Below are 15,723 nucleotides of genomic sequence, written 5' to 3'. Positions count from 1 at the left end.
TGCCTTTTACTGAGGAGTTGCTTATGTCTGGCCACTCTATCATAAAGTCTTGATTGGTGGAATACTGCAGAGATGGTTATCCTTCTGGAATGCTCTCCAATCGCCACAGAGGAACTCTGGAGCTCTGTCAGAGTGGCCGTTCTCCCCTGATTGCTCAGTTTGTCCGGGCGGCAAGCTCTAGGAAGAGTCTTGATGGTTCCAAACGTCTTCTTTTTCGCTCTGACATACACTGTCAACTGTGGGACCTTTAAAATACAGTTGTGTGCCTTTCCAAATCATGTCCAATCAATTGAATCTATCAAAGTTGTACTCCAATCAAGTTGTAGAAACATCTCAATGATGATCAATGGAAACAGGATGCACACGAGGTCTATTTCGAGTCTCAAAGCGAAGGGTCTGAATACTTACAGTTGAAGTCGGAAGTTTGCATATACATTATACATTTATACTCAGTTTTTCACAATTCCTGACATTTAATTCTGGTAAAAAATTCCCTGTTTTAGGTCAGTTAGGATCACCACTTTATTTTAAGATTGTGAAATGTCAGAATAATAAAAGAGAATGATTTATTTCAGCTTTTATTTCTTTCATCACATTCCCAGTGGCTCAGAAGTTTACATAAACTCAATTAGTATTCGGCAGCATTGCCTTTAAATTGTTTAACTTGGGTCAAACGTTTCGGGTAGCCTTCCACAAGCTTCCCACAATAAGTTGGTTGAATTTTGGCCCATTCCTACTGATAGAGCTGGTGTAACTGAGTCAGGTTTGCAGGCCTCCTTGCTCGCACACACTTTTTCAGGTCTGCCCACACATTTTCTACAGGATTGAGGTCAGGACTTTGTGAGGGCCACTCCAATACCTTGACTTTGTTGTCCTTAAGCCATTTTGCCACAACTTTGGAAGTATGCTTGGGGTCATTGTCCATTTGGAAGACCCATTTATGACCAAACTTTAACAACACTGATGTCTTGAGATGTTGCTTCAATATATCCACGTAATTTTCCTACCTCATGATGCCACCTATTTTGTGAAGTGCACCAGTCCCTCCTGCAGCAAAGCACCCCCACAACATGATGCTGCCACCCCCACAACATGATGCTGCCACCCCCACAACATGATACTGCAACCCCCGTGCTTCACGGTTGGGATGGTGTTCTTCGGCTTGCAAGCCTCCCCATTTTTCCTCCAAACATAATGATGGTCATTCTGGCCAAACAGTTCTATTTTTGTATCATCAGACCAGAGGACAATTCTCCAAAAAGTGTGATCTTTGTCCCCATGTGCAGTTGCGAACCGTAGTCTGGCTTTTTTTATGGTGGTTTTGGGGCAGTGGCTTCTTCCTTGCTGAGCGGCCTTTCATGTCGATATAGGACTTGTTTTACTGTGGATATAGATACTTTTGTACTTGTTTCCTCCAGCATATTTACAGGGTCCTTTGCTGTTGTTCTGGGATTGATTTGCACTTTTCTCACCAAAGTATGTTCATCTCTAGGAGACAGAACGCATCTCCTTCCTGAGCGGTATGATGGCTGCGTGGTCCCATGGTGTTTATACTTGCGTACTATTGTTTGTACAGATGAACATGGTACCTTCAGGCATTTGGAAATTGCTCCCAAGGATGAACCAGACTTGTGGAGGTCTACAATTTTTTTCTGAGGTCTTGGCTGATTTCTTTAGATTTTCCCATGATGTCAAGCAAAGAGGCACTGAGTTTGAAGGTAGGCCTTGAAATGCATCCACAGGTACACCTCCAATTGACTCAAATTATGTCAATTAGCCTATCAAATGCTTTTAAGGCCATGACATAATTTTCTGGAATTCTCCAAGCTGTTTAAAGGCACAGTCAACTTAGTGTATGTAAACTTCTGACCAACTGGGATTGTGATACAGTGAATTACAAGTCAAATAATTGCTGGGAAAATTACTTGTGTCATGCACAACGTAGATGTCCTAACCAACTTGCCAAAACCGACTTGCCATAACTACATTTGTGGAGTGGTTGAAAAACGAGTTTTAATGACTCCAACCTAAGTGTATGTAAACCTCCGACTTCAAATGTATGTAAATAAGGTATTTCTTGTTTTTCGCTTTGTCAATATGGGGTATTGTGTGTAGATTGCTGAGCATTTGAATTGATTTAATCCATTTTAGAATAAGGCTATAACGCAACGACATTTGGAAAAAGCCAAGAGGTCAGAACCCTTTTCCCGAAGGCAGTGTACATGTGTTGTTGTAAATCAGCTGCGTTTCCCTTTAATTGCAGAAAGAGAACAGCAGATGTGAATGCTGTGTCTGTTTCCCTGGTTTCAATGACACATCTCTAGCTACTAAATCACTACATGGCTTAATCATTGGATCGTGCCGTGAACTGGAAACATGTTGACACTGTTACTGGGGATCTCTGGCCACGCTCATTTTCAACATTATTAGTCAATTGTAATGACACAAGTTTTCAGGTTAAATTTGTTATGTCTGTTTGGGATAATCTCCATCCTTTTTGTAGTAGATAATAATAGAGGAATTGTAGACTAGCGAGACACGCAGGCCTGTGTGTGTGTGTGGGTGGGGTGGGGGTTATTTAAAAGGTTATCAGCAGTAATCAATTTAGTCGGCTTGGGTGGGTTGTGTCGTTACTAAAACAGAAGTGTGTGTGTGTGTGTGTGTGTGTGTGTGTGTGTAATTCAGAACTGTAGAAATGAGGCATAGCACCAGACAATGCTCCAGACCTCCACAGTGCTGCTATCAGATATACCCTGACAATATCCAGGCCCCGCTGTTTCCATTACACACAGCACAAACTGAGTCTGGGGCTTTTCGGGTTACGTTTACTGTACTTTAGTCATTTAGCAGGCACCTTACTGTACAGAATTGAATGGAAACACAGTGGAAAATGGAAGTGATAATGCCAGAGAAGCAGGTGTTTCCAGGATACATTGGGTGTTGTTAGGTCGAGGCCCGGCAAACTGTGTCAATATATCCTCAAGGCACCGGCTTGCAGGTCATTATCACGGGTTATCATTTTATTTTTTTACTCATTAAAAACATTATTTTTGATGAATTTATTCATACTTTTTCATCCTTCCACTAGATATAGTCCCGACACATATCTAGGGTTGGTTCGGTTGCCAGAGACGCGACCCAGCCATTCATTGTTTTTTTTCTGTATTCTTATCCTTTGCTTGTTTGCTTGCTAGCCAACTATGGCTAACTTACAGTCACATCAAACAGTGCAGACAGAAGAACAACAGTAGCTGCATTTGTTTAAGCTGTTTGTAGTGACATTTATTTGGATACATCCATAACAATGAGCTAATGAGGCACAATTTCATCTGGCATAGAATATGTGCTCTCTCGTCAGGACACTGTTATTCAGAGGAGCTAGCCAACAACACAGCTAACACAATAACTTCAAACTGAAGCTGGAAAGACTGCAAACTAGCTGCACTTCGTTTCATTGAACTTTTTTTCAATTGACACGTTTATTACTATGGGACAGCTGGAGATTAAATTTGAATATTGAAACAATGTTGCAAATGTCGGAGAGACAAACAGCAAGGTTTATACAAATCTCCGCTGTTGAAAACTAAATGGTAGTCTAAAAGAAATATGAGACAATGTCAAGATGCTTTTTATAGTGGAGACGAAGTGTATAACTTCCCTGCCAGGGCTGATAAGACAGTGGATTGTGCAGTCAGATGGAACAGAGTAAATATGCATTTTAACGTCATAGATTTAGGTGGTAAATTGTGGAATAGATACCAGCTGGAATGTGCTTTTAAACTATCAGCATTCTGGATTAGAACCACCTGTTATTACATTGATTATGCAATGGGTGTTTCTAATCCTGAATGTTGATTGGTTAAAACAGCATTCTAGCTGGTGTCCATTCCACAAATTACCAACAGCTCAATCAATCTATGATGTTAAAATGCCTCAAATTCTTCTAACAACACCCGTGACAATATATCATCCAAACACTGGCTTCTCGGGCATTATCAGTTCAATAGAAACACCATGCAATAGAATGTAATGTCATTTAATAGAAACACCATGGCATAGAATATAATTGAATAAAAACACAGTGGAATATAATATAATAGAATATAATAGATACACAATGTTATATAATAGAATAGAATAGAAACACAGTGGAATAGAAAATAATAGAATAGAAACTCAATATAATAGACTAGAATATAATATAATTTAATAGAAACACAATGGAAAATAATAGAATAGAATAAACACAGTGGAAAATAATATAATAGAAAAACAATGGCATAGAATATAAGGTAATTTAATTGAATAGAAACACAGATGAATATAATAGAAACACAATGTAATAGAATATAATTTCATTGAATTGAATAGAAAAACAGTGGAATAGAATAGAATATCATTTAATTTAATAGAAAAACAGTGGAATATAATATCATTGAATTGGAAAACAGTAGAATAGAATATAAAAGAATAGTATTGAATAGAAACACAGTGGAAGAGAGTAAAATAGGCTCAGGTGGTTAACTAAATGATAAGTAGAGAGCTCTACATGGACATGTCTGTGACAGCTAGAGGTCTTTGTGCTGTCTGAAGTAGCTGCATTATTCATCCTACCATATTGTATCATTTACCTAATTCAGGGCTTTGGCTATTCATTTGAATCTTGATAAGCTGATACATGTGCTAGCCTTAACAAAGCATTGAGCTTTCATACTTTGACAAATTATATTGACAGAGATAGAATTCCTTACGCCAGTTCTCGCCAAGTCCTGGATGGATTTGTTGGGGAATAATGCTTTTAGCAGGGTTAGTCTGGGGGAATATGTAATGTGTGTGTGTGTGCGTCTGCAGAATGATGAAACACTGGCAGGATCTACTGGAGTCCTTTAGGGAGAAACATCAGAAGTTTCCAGAGACCCTGGCTGCTTACTCTCTAATGTACCATTTATCTCAATAAGACTGGATTAGTTATCGTTTGTCCCAGTTTAAACAAACAACAACTTATAAAGGCTTTATAATGTATACATAGTCTTCTTAAACACAATATCAATGCTTGACCAATCATCTATAAACTAATGTCATACTGTATAAATGATTTATATAAAGTGTGACATAACTCCCTATGTAGGGTCCATTGCCACACTATGTGAATCCCTAAAAAGGCTGTGCTTTATAACTTTTGGAATAATGTGTTCTGACCACACTCTGACACTTCAACATAAAGTATATGTACATATAGACATGTATGTACTGTATGCTATATAAAGACTTCATAACTTGTGGTTCGCTTAAAGTGGGACCTTAACATTTAGGCAGATGAGTGTAGACAACACACACACACACACACACACACACACACACACACACACACACACACACACACACACACACACACACACACACCCCCCTAGGGAGCTGAGTTCAGGATACCTCTGTAATGTCATTAGCTTATTGAACCAGCCTGGACCTCATCACAGACTGATAATTTCAGGGTCTCCCTCTCTTCCTCTTTCCTCCCTCTGTTCCCATCTCTCCCCTCTCTCCCCCTCTTTCCTCCCTCTCTTCCCCTCTCTCCCCTCTCTTCCCCTCTTTCCTCCCTCTGTTCCCCTCTCTCCCCTCTCTTCCCCTCTTTCCTCCCTCTCTTCCCCTCTCTCCCCTCTCTTCCCCTCTTTCCTCCCTCTGTTCCCCTCTCTCCCCTCTCTTCTCCCTCTGTTCCCATCTCTCCCCTCTCTTCCCCTCTTTCCTCCCTCTGTTCCCCTCTCTCCCCTCTCTTCCCCTCTTTCCTCCCACTGTTCCCCTCTCTCCCCTCTCTTCCCCTCTTTCCTCCCTCTGTTCCCCTCTCCCCTCTCTTCCCCTCTTTCCTCCCTCTGTTCCCATCTCTCCCCTCTCTTCCCCTCTTTCCACCCTCTTTCCCCCTCTCTCCCCTCTTTCCTCCATCTGTTCCCCTCTCTCCCCATCTCCACCTTCTTGTCCTCTCTCCCCCCCTCATCCCTCACTTCTCAGTCTCTCTTCCCTCTCTTCCCCTCTTTCCTCCCTCTGTTCCCCTCTCCCCCCTTCTCCACCCTCTTTTCCCCTCTCTCCCCCTTTCTCCACCCTCTTTTCCCCTCTCTCCCCTTCTCCACCCTCTTGTCCCCTCTCCCCCCTCATCCCTCTCTTCTCAGTCCCTCTTCCCTCTTTCCCCCTTTCCTCCCTCTCTCCTTCTCTCTCTCACTCTCCAGCATCTCTGCCCATCTCCTCCCTCTCTACCCTCTCTCCCTCCTCCTCCTGCTCTCAGTCTCCCCCCACTCTCCTCACTCTCTCCCATCTCACTCATCTCCCCCTCTACTAACTCTCTACCTTCGATTTCCCCCTCCCGTCCATCTCCCCCTCTCCTCCCTCTATCCCATCTCTTCCATCTCCTCCTCTCCTCACATCTCTTCCATCTCCCCTCTCCTCCCATCTCTTCCATCTCCCCCTCTCTTCCATCTCCCCCTCTCCTCCCATCTCTTCCATCTCCCCTAACCTCCCATCTCTTCCATCTCCCCTCTCCTCCCATCTCTTCCATCTCCCCTCTCCTCCCTCTATCCCATCTCTTCCATCTCCCCTCTCCTCCCTCTATCCCATCTCTTCCATCTCCCCCTCTCCTCCCATCTCTTCCATCTCCCCTCTCCTCCCATCTCTTCCATCTCCCCTCTCCTCCCATCTCTTCCATCTCCCCCTCTCCTCCCATCTCTTCCATCTCCCCCTCTCCTCCCATCTCTTCCATCTCCCCCTCTCCTCCCATCTCTTCCATCTCCCCCTCTCCTCCCATCTCTTCCATCTCCCCTCTCCTCCCTCTATCCCATCTCTTCCATCTCCCCTCTCCTCCCTCTATCCCATCTCTTCCATCTCCCCTCTCCTCCCTCTATCCCATCTCTTCCATCTCCCCTCTCCTCCCTCTATCCCATCTCTTCCATCTCCCCTCTCCTCCCATCTCTTCCATCTCCCCCTCTTCTCCCATCTCTTCCAATCTCCCCTCTGCTCCCTCTATCCCATCTCTTCCATCTCCCCTCTCCTCCCATCTCTTCCATCTCCCCTCTCCTCCCATCTCTTCCATCTCCCCTCTCCTCCCTCTATCCCATCTCTTCCATCTCCCCTCTCCTCCCTCTATCCCATCTCTTCCATCTCTCCCATCTCTTCCATCTCCCCCTCTCCTCCCATCTCTTCCATCTCCACCCTCTAATCTCTTCCATCTCCCCCCTCTATCCCATCTCTTCCATCTCCCCTCTCCTCCCATCTCTTCCATCTCCCCCTCTCCTCCGATCTCTTCCATCTCCCCTCTCCTCCCTCTATCCCATCTCTTCCATCTCCCCTCTCCTCCCATCTCTTCCATCTCCCTCTCCTCCCTCTATCCCATCTCTTCCATCTCCCCTCTCCTCCCTCTATCCCATCTCTTCCATCTCCCCTCTCCTCCCTCTATCCCATCTCTTCCATCTCCCTCTCCTCCCATCTCTTCCATCTCCCCTCTCCTCCCTCTATCCCATCTCTTCCATCTCCCCTCTCCTCCCTCTATCCCATCTCTTCCATCTCCCTCTCCTCCCTCTATCCCATCTCTTCCATCTCCCCTCTCCTCCCTCTCCTCCATCTCCCCTCTCCTCCCATCTCTTCCATCTCCCCCTCTCCTCCCATCTCTTCCATCTCCCCCTCTCCTCCCATCTCTTCCATCTCCACCCTCTAATCTCTTCCATCTCCCCCCTCTATCCCATCTCTTCCATCTCCCCTCTCCTCCCATCTCTTCCATCTCCCCCTCTCCTCCGATCTCTTCCATCTCCCCTCTCCTCCCTCTATCCCATCTCTTCCATCTCCCCTCTCCTCCCATCTCTTCCATCTCCCCTCTCCTCCCTCTATCCCATCTCTTCCATCTCCCCTCTCCTCCCTCTATCCCATCTCTTCCATCTCCCTCTCCTCCCATCTCTTCCATCTCCCCCTCTCCTCCCATCTCTTCCATCTCCCCCTCTCCTCCCATCTCTTCCATCTCCCCCTCTCCTCTCATCTCTTCCATCTCCACCCTCTAATCTCTTCCATCTCCCCCTCTATCCCATCTCTTCCATCTCCCTCTCCTCCCATCTCTTCCATCTCCCCCTCTCCTCCGATCTCTTCCATCTCCCCTCTCCTCCCTCTATCCCATCTCTTCCATCTCCCCTCTCCTCCCATCTCTTCCATCTCCCTCTCCTCCCTCTATCCCATCTCTTCCATCTCCCCTCTCCTCCCTCTATCCCATCTCTTCCATCTCCCCTCTCCTCCCTCTATCCCATCTCTTCCATCTCCCCTCTCCTCCCATCTCTTCCATCTCCCCTCTCCTCCCTCTATCCCATCTCTTCCATCTCCCCTCTCCTCCCTCTATCCCATCTCTTCCATCTCCCCTCTCCTCCCTCTATCCCATCTCTTCCATCTCCCCTCTCCTCCCCTCTCCTCCATCTCCCCTCTCCTCCCATCTCTTCCATCTCCCCCTCTCCTCCCATCTCTTCCATCTCCCCCTCTCCTCCCATCTCTTCCATCTCCACCCTCTAATCTCTTCCATCTCCCCCCTCTATCCCATCTCTTCCATCTCCCCTCTCCTCCCATCTCTTCCATCTCCCCCTCTCCTCCAATCTCTTCCATCTCCCCTCTCCTCCCTCTATCCCATCTCTTCCATCTCCCCTCGACTCCCATCTCTTCCATCTCCCCTCTCCTCCCTCTATCCCATCTCTTCCATCTCCCCTCTCCTCCCTCTATCCCATCTCTTCCATCTCCCCTCTCCTCCCATCTCTTCCATCTCCCCCTCTCCTCCCATCTCTTCCATCTCCCCCTCTCCTCCCATCTCTTCCATCTCCCCCTCTCCTCCCATCTCTTCCATCTCCACCCTCTAATCTCTTCCATCTCCCCCCTCTATCCCATCTCTTCCATCTCCCTCTCCTCCCATCTCTTCCATCTCCCCTCTCCTCCGATCTCTTCCATCTCCCCTCTCCTCCCTCTATCCCATCTCTTCCATCTCCCCTCTCCTCCCATCTCTTCCATCTCCCCTCTCCTCCCTCTATCCCATCTCTTCCATCTCCCTCTCCTCCCTCTATCCCATCTCTTCCATCTCCCTCTCCTCCCTCTATCCCATCTCTTCCATCTCCCTCTCCTCCCATCTCTTCCATCTCCCCCTCTCCTCCCATCTCTTCCATCTCCCCCTCTCCTCCCATCTCTTCCATCTCCCACTCTCCTCCCATCTCTTCCATCTCCCCCTCTCCTCCCATCTCTTCCATCTCCCCCTCTCCTCCCATCTCTTCCATCTCCCCCTCTCCTCCCATCTCTTCCATCTCCCCCTCTCCTCCCATCTCTTCCATCTCCCCTCTCCTCCCATCTCTTCCATCTCCCTCTCCTCCCATCTCTTCCATCTCCCCTCTCCTCCCTCTATCCCATCTCTTCCATCTCTCCCTCTATCCCATCTCTTCCATCTCCCCCTCTCCTCCCATCTCTTCCATCTCCCCCTCTCCTCCCATGTCTTCCATCTCACACTCTAATCTCTTCCATCTCCCCCCTCTATCCCATCTCTTCCATCTCCCCTCTCCTCCCATCTCTTCCATCTCCCCCTCTCCTCCCATCTCTTCCATCTCACCCTCTAATCTCTTCCATCTCCCCCCTCTATCCCATCTCTTCCATCTCCCCTCTCCTCCCATCTCTTCCATCTACCCCTCTCCTCCCATCTCTTCCATCTACCCCTCTCCTCCCATCTCTTCCATCTCCCCTCTCCTCCCATCTCTTCCATCTCCCCTCTCCTCCCATCTCCCCTCTCCTCCCCTCTCCTCCATCTCCCCTCTCCTCCCATCTCTTCCATCTCCCCCTCTCCTCCCATCTCTTCCATCTCCCCCTCTCCTCCCATCTCTTCCATCTACCCCTCTCCTCCCATCTCTTCCATCTCCCCTCTCCTCCCATCTCCCCTCTCCTCCCCTCTCCTCCCATCTCCCCTCTCCTCCCATCTCCCCTCTCCTCCATCTCCCCTCTCCTCCCATCTCTTCCATCTCCCCCTCTCCTCCCATCTCTTCCATCTCCCCTCTCCTCCCATCTCTTCCATCTCCCCTCTCCTCCCATCTCTTCCATCTCCCCTCTCCTCCCTCTATCCCATCTCCCCTCTCCTCCCTCTATCCCATCTCCCCTCTCCTCCCTCTATCCCATCTCCCCTCTCCTCCCTCTTTCCTATCTCTTCCATCTCCCCCTCTACTCCCATCTCTTCCATCTCACCCTCTATCCCATCTCTTCCATCTCCCCCTCTCCTCCCATCTCTTCCATCTCCCCCTCTCCTCCCATCTCTTCCATCTCACCCTCTAATCTCTTCCATCTCCCACCTCTATCCCATCTCTTCCATCTCTTCTCTCTTCCCATCTCTTCCATCTCCCCTCCCATCTCTTCCATCTCCCCTCTCCTCCCATCTCTTCCATCTCCCCTCTCCTCCCATCTCTTCCATCTCCCCTCTCCTCCCTCTTTCCCATCTCTTCCATCTCCCCTCTCCTCCCTCTTTCCCATCTCTTCCATCTCCTCCCATCTCTTCCATCTCCCCCTCTCCTCCCATCTCCCCTCTCCTCTCTTCCATCTCCCCTCTCCTCCCATCTCTTCCATCTCCCCTCTCCTCCCATCTCTTCCATCTCCCATCTCTTCCATCTAACCTCTCATCCCATCTCTTCCATCTCCCCTATCCTCCCATCTCCCCTCTCCTCCCATCTCTTCCATCTCCCCCTCTCCTCCCATCTCCTCCATCTCCCCTCTCCTCCCTCTATCCCATCTCTTCCATCTCCCCTCTCCTCCCATCTCTTCCATCTCCCCCTCTCCTCCCATCTCTTCCATCTCCCCCTCTCCTCCCATCTCTTCCAATCTCCCCCTCTCCTCCAATCTCAGACAGCCTCTGTCTTAGTGAGTGTTGTGTAGAGACAGCCTCTGTCTTAGTGAGTGTTGTGTAGAGACAGTCTCTGTCTTAGTGAGTGTTGTGTAGAGACGGTCTCTGTCTTAGTGAGCGTTGTGTAGAGACGGTCTCTGTCTTAGTGAGCGTTGTGTAGAGACGGCCTCTGTCTTAGTGAGTGTTGTGTAGAGACAGTCTCTGCTGTAGAACAGAGAGAGACATTAAACAGCTGTAGAAGAGAGAGAGACATTAACCTGCTGTAGAAGAGAGAGAGAGAGAGACATTAACCTGCTGTAGAAGAGAGAGAGACATTAACCTGCTGTAGAAGAGACATTTACCTGCTATAGTAGAGAGAGAGAGACATTAACCTGCTGTAGTAGAGAGAGAGAGAGACATTAACCTGCTGTAGAACAGAGAGAGACATTAAACAGCTGTAGAAGAGAGAGAGACATTAACCTCCTGTAGAAGAGAGAGAGAGAGCCATTAACCTGCTGTAGTACATTACATTTACATTTAAGTCATTTAGCAGACGCTCTTATCCAGAGCGACTTACAAATAGTAGACAGAGAGACAAGAACCTGCTGTAGAAGAGAGAGAGAAATATTAACCTGCTGTAGTAGAGAGAGAAAGAGAGACATTAACCTGCTGTAGAAGAGAGAGAGACATTAACATGCTGTAGAACAGAGAGAGACATTAACATGCCGTAGAAGAGAGAGAGAGAGAGACATTAACCTGCTGTAGAAGAGAGAGAGAGAGACATTTACCTGCTGTAGTAGAGAGAGAGACATTAACCTGCTGTAGAAGAGAGAGAGACATTAACATGCTGTAGAACAGAGAGAGACATTAACATGCCGTAGAAGAGAGAGAGAGAGAGACATTAACCTGCTGTAGAAGAGAGAGAGAGACATTAAACCTACTTTAGAAGAGAGATAAAGAGAGACATTTACCTGTTATAGTAGAGAGAGAGAGACATGAACCTGCTGTAGATGGGAGAGAGAGACATTAACCTGCTGTAGTAGAGAGAGAGAGAGACATTAACCTGTTGTATAAGAGAGAGAGACATTAACCTGCTGTAGTAGAGAGAGAGAGAGAGACATTAACCTGCTGTAGAAGAGAGAGAGGGACATTAAACAGCTGTAGAAGGGAGAGAGAGACATTAACCTGCTGTAGTAGAGAGAGAGAGAGAGAGAGAGACATTAAACAGCTGTAGAAGAGAGAGAGACATTAACCTCCTGTAGTAGAGAGAGAGAGAGACATTAACCTGCTGTAGAAGAGAGAGAGCCATTAACCTGCTGTAGTAGACAGAGGGACATGAACCTGCTGTAGAAGAGAGAGAGAGACATTAAACTACTGTAGAAGAGAGAGACAGCTACGGAGCTGTGAGGGGAACGGCACCGCAGTACCTCCAGGCTCTGATCAGGCCCTACACCCAAACAAGGGCACTGCGTTCATCCACCTCTGGCCTGCTCGCCTCCCTACCACTGAGGAAGTACAGTTCCCGCTCAGCCCAGTCAAAACTGTTCGCTGCTCTGGCCCCCCAATGGTGGAACAAACTCCCTCACGACGCCAAGACAGCGGAGTCAATCACCGCCTTCCGGGGGCACCTGAAACCCCACCTCTTTAAGGAATACCTAAGATAGGATAAAGTAATCCTTCTCACCCCCCCCCCCCTTAAATGATTTAGATGCACTATTGTAAAGTGGCTGTTCCACTAGATGTCATAAGGTGAATTCACCAATTTGTAAGTCGCTCTGGATAAGAGCGTCTGCCAAATGACTTAAATGTAAATTTAACCTGCTGTAGAAGAGAGAGAGAGACATTAACCTGCTGTAGAAGAGAGAGAGATACATTAACCTGCTGTAGAAGAGAGAGAGAGAGACATTTACCTGCTGTAGAAGAGAGAGAGATACATTAACCTGCTGTAGAAGAGAGAGAGAGAGACATTTACCTGCTGTAGAAGAGAGAGAGAGCCATTAACCTGCTGTAGTAGAGAAAGAGAGACATTAACCTGCTGTAGAAGAGAGACCTTAACCTGCTGTAGTAGAGAAAGAGACATTAACCTGCTGTAGAAGTGAGACATTAACCTGCTGTAGTAGAGAGAGAGACATTAACCTGCTGTAGAAGAGAGAGAGAGACATTAACCTGCTGTAGTAGAGAGAGAGAGAGAGACATTAACCTGCTGTAGGAGAGACATTTACCTGCTATAGAAGAGAGAGAGAGACATTAACCTGCTGTAGGAGAGACATTTACCTGCTATAGAAGAGAGAGAGAGAGACATTAACCTGCTGTAGAAGAGAGACATTAACCTGCTGTAGTAGAGAGAGAGACATTAACCTGCTGTAGGAGAGAGAGAGAGAGACATTAACCTGCTGTAGTAGAGAGAGAGAGAGACATTAACCTGCTGTAGAAGAGAGATAGACATTAACTTGCTGTAGAAGAGAGAGAGACATTAACCTGCTGTAGAAGAGAGAGAGAGACATTAACCTGCTGTAGTAGAGAAAGAAAGACATTCACCTGCTGTAGTAGAGAGAGAGACATTCACCTGCTGTAGTAGAGAGAGAGACATTAACCTGCTGTAGTAGAGAAAGAGAGACATTAACCTGCTGTAGAAGAGGGAGAGACATTTACCTGCTATGGTAGAGAGAGAGAGACATTAACCTGCTGTAGAAGAGAGAGAGATAGACATGAACCTGCTATAGAAGGGAGAGAGAGACCTTAAACAGCTGTAGAAGAGAGAGAGACATTAAACTGCTGTAGTAGAGAGAGACATTAATCTGCTGTAGTAGAGAGAGAGAGAGACATCAACCTGCTGTAGAAGAGAAAGAGAGACATTAACCTGCTGTAGAAGAGAGAGAGAAACATTAACCTGCTGTAGAAGAGAAAGAGAGACATTAACCTGCTGTAGTAGAGAGAGAGAGAGACATCAACCTGCTGTAGAAGAGAGAGAGAGACATTAACATGCTGAAGAAGAGAGAGAGACATTAAACTGCTGTAGTAGAGAGAGAGAGACATTAACCTACTGTAGAAGAGAGAGAGACATTAACCTGCTGTAGAAGAGAAAGAGAGACATTAACCTGCTGTAGTAGAGAGAGAGACATTAAACTGCTGTAGTAGAGAGAGAGAGACATTAACCTACTGTAGAAGAGAGAGAGACATTAACCTGCTGTAGAAGAGAGAGAGAAACATTAACCTGCTGAAGAAGAGAGAGACATAAACCTAGTGTAGAAGACAGAGAGACATTAACCTGCTGTAGAAGGGAGAGAGACATTAAACAGCTGTAGAACAGAGAGAGACATTAAACAGCTGTAGAAGAGAGAGAGACATTAACCTGCTGTAGAAGAGAGAGTGACATCAACCTGCTGTAGAAGAGAGAGAGAAATATTAACCTGCTGTAGTAGAGAGAGAAAGAGAGACATTAACCTGCTGTAGAAGAGAGAGAGACATTAACATGCTGTAGAACAGAGAGAGACATTAACATGCCGTAGAAGAGAGAGAGAGAGAGACATTAACCTGCTGTAGAAGAGAGAGAGAGAGACATTTACCTGCTGTAGTAGAGAGAGAGACATTAACCTGCTGTAGAAGAGAGAGAGACATTAACATGCTGTAGAACAGAGAGAGACATTAACATGCCGTAGAAGAGAGAGAGAGAGAGACATTAACCTGCTGTAGAAGAGAGAGAGAGACATTAAACCTACTTTAGAAGAGAGATAAAGAGAGACATTTACCTGTTATAGTAGAGAGAGAGAGACATGAACCTGCTGTAGATGGGAGAGAGAGACATTAACCTGCTGTAGTAGAGAGAGAGAGAGAGACATTAACCTGTTGTATAAGAGAGAGAGAGACATTAACCTGCTGTAGTAGAGAGAGAGAGAGACATTAACCTGCTGTAGAAGAGAGAGAGGGACATTAAACAGCTGTAGAAGGGAGAGAGAGACATTAACCTGCTGTAGTAGAGAGAGAGAGAGAGAGAGAGAGACATTAAACAGCTGTAGAAGAGAGAGAGACATTAACCTCCTGTAGTAGAGAGAGAGAGAGACATTAACCTGCTGTAGAAGAGAGAGAGCCATTAACCTGCTGTAGTAGACAGAGGGACATGAACCTGCTGTAGAAGAGAGAGAGAGACATTAAACTACTGTAGAAGAGAGAGACAGCTACGGAGCTGTGAGGGGAACGGCACCGCAGTACCTCCAGGCTCTGATCAGGCCCTACACCCAAACAAGGGCACTGCGTTCATCCACCTCTGGCCTGCTCGCCTCCCTACCACTGAGGAAGTACAGTTCCCGCTCAGCCCAGTCAAAACTGTTCGCTGCTCTGGCCCCCAATGGTGGAACAAACTCCCTCACGACGCCAAGACAGCGGAGTCAATCACCGCCTTCCGGGGGCACCTGAAACCCCACCTCTTTAAGGAATACCTAAGATAGGATAAAGTAATCCTTCTCACCCCCCCTTAAATGATTTAGATGCACTATTGTAAAGTGGCTGTTCCACTAGATGTCATAAGGTGAATTCACCAATTTGTAAGTCGCTCTGGATAAGAGCGTCTGCCAAATGACTTAAATGTAAATTTAACCTGCTGTAGAAGAGAGAGAGAGACATTAACCTGCTGTAGAAGAGAGAGAGATACATTAACCTGCTGTAGAAGAGAGAGAGAGAGACATTTACCTGCTGTAGAAGAGAGAGAGATACATTAACCTGCTGTAGAAGAGAGAGAGAGAGACATTTACCTGCTGTAGAAGAGAGAGAGCCATTAACCTGCTGTAGTAGAGAAAGAGAGACATTAACCTGCTGTAGAAGAGAGACCTTAACCTGCTGTAGTAGAGAAAGAGACATTAACCTGCTGTAGAAGT

At 46.7% G+C, this 15,723-nt stretch overlaps 1 protein-coding gene across 1 annotated transcript in view; it reads left to right on the top strand.

Annotated features, from left to right (window-relative positions):
• LOC135523484 (inactive heparanase-2-like) overlaps positions 1 to 15,723 on the top strand; it is a 211,238-nt gene that overhangs the window by 38,375 nt on the left and 157,140 nt on the right. The gene's annotated exons all lie outside the window — the stretch shown is intronic.

This window comes from Oncorhynchus masou, chromosome 31, assembly GCF_036934945.1.
Source record: "Oncorhynchus masou masou isolate Uvic2021 chromosome 31, UVic_Omas_1.1, whole genome shotgun sequence".
In the NCBI taxonomy this organism is placed as follows: Eukaryota; Metazoa; Chordata; class Actinopteri; order Salmoniformes; family Salmonidae; genus Oncorhynchus; species Oncorhynchus masou.
Note: the sequence above shows the minus strand (reverse complement) of the source record. Positions and strands in the feature narration are given on the sequence as shown.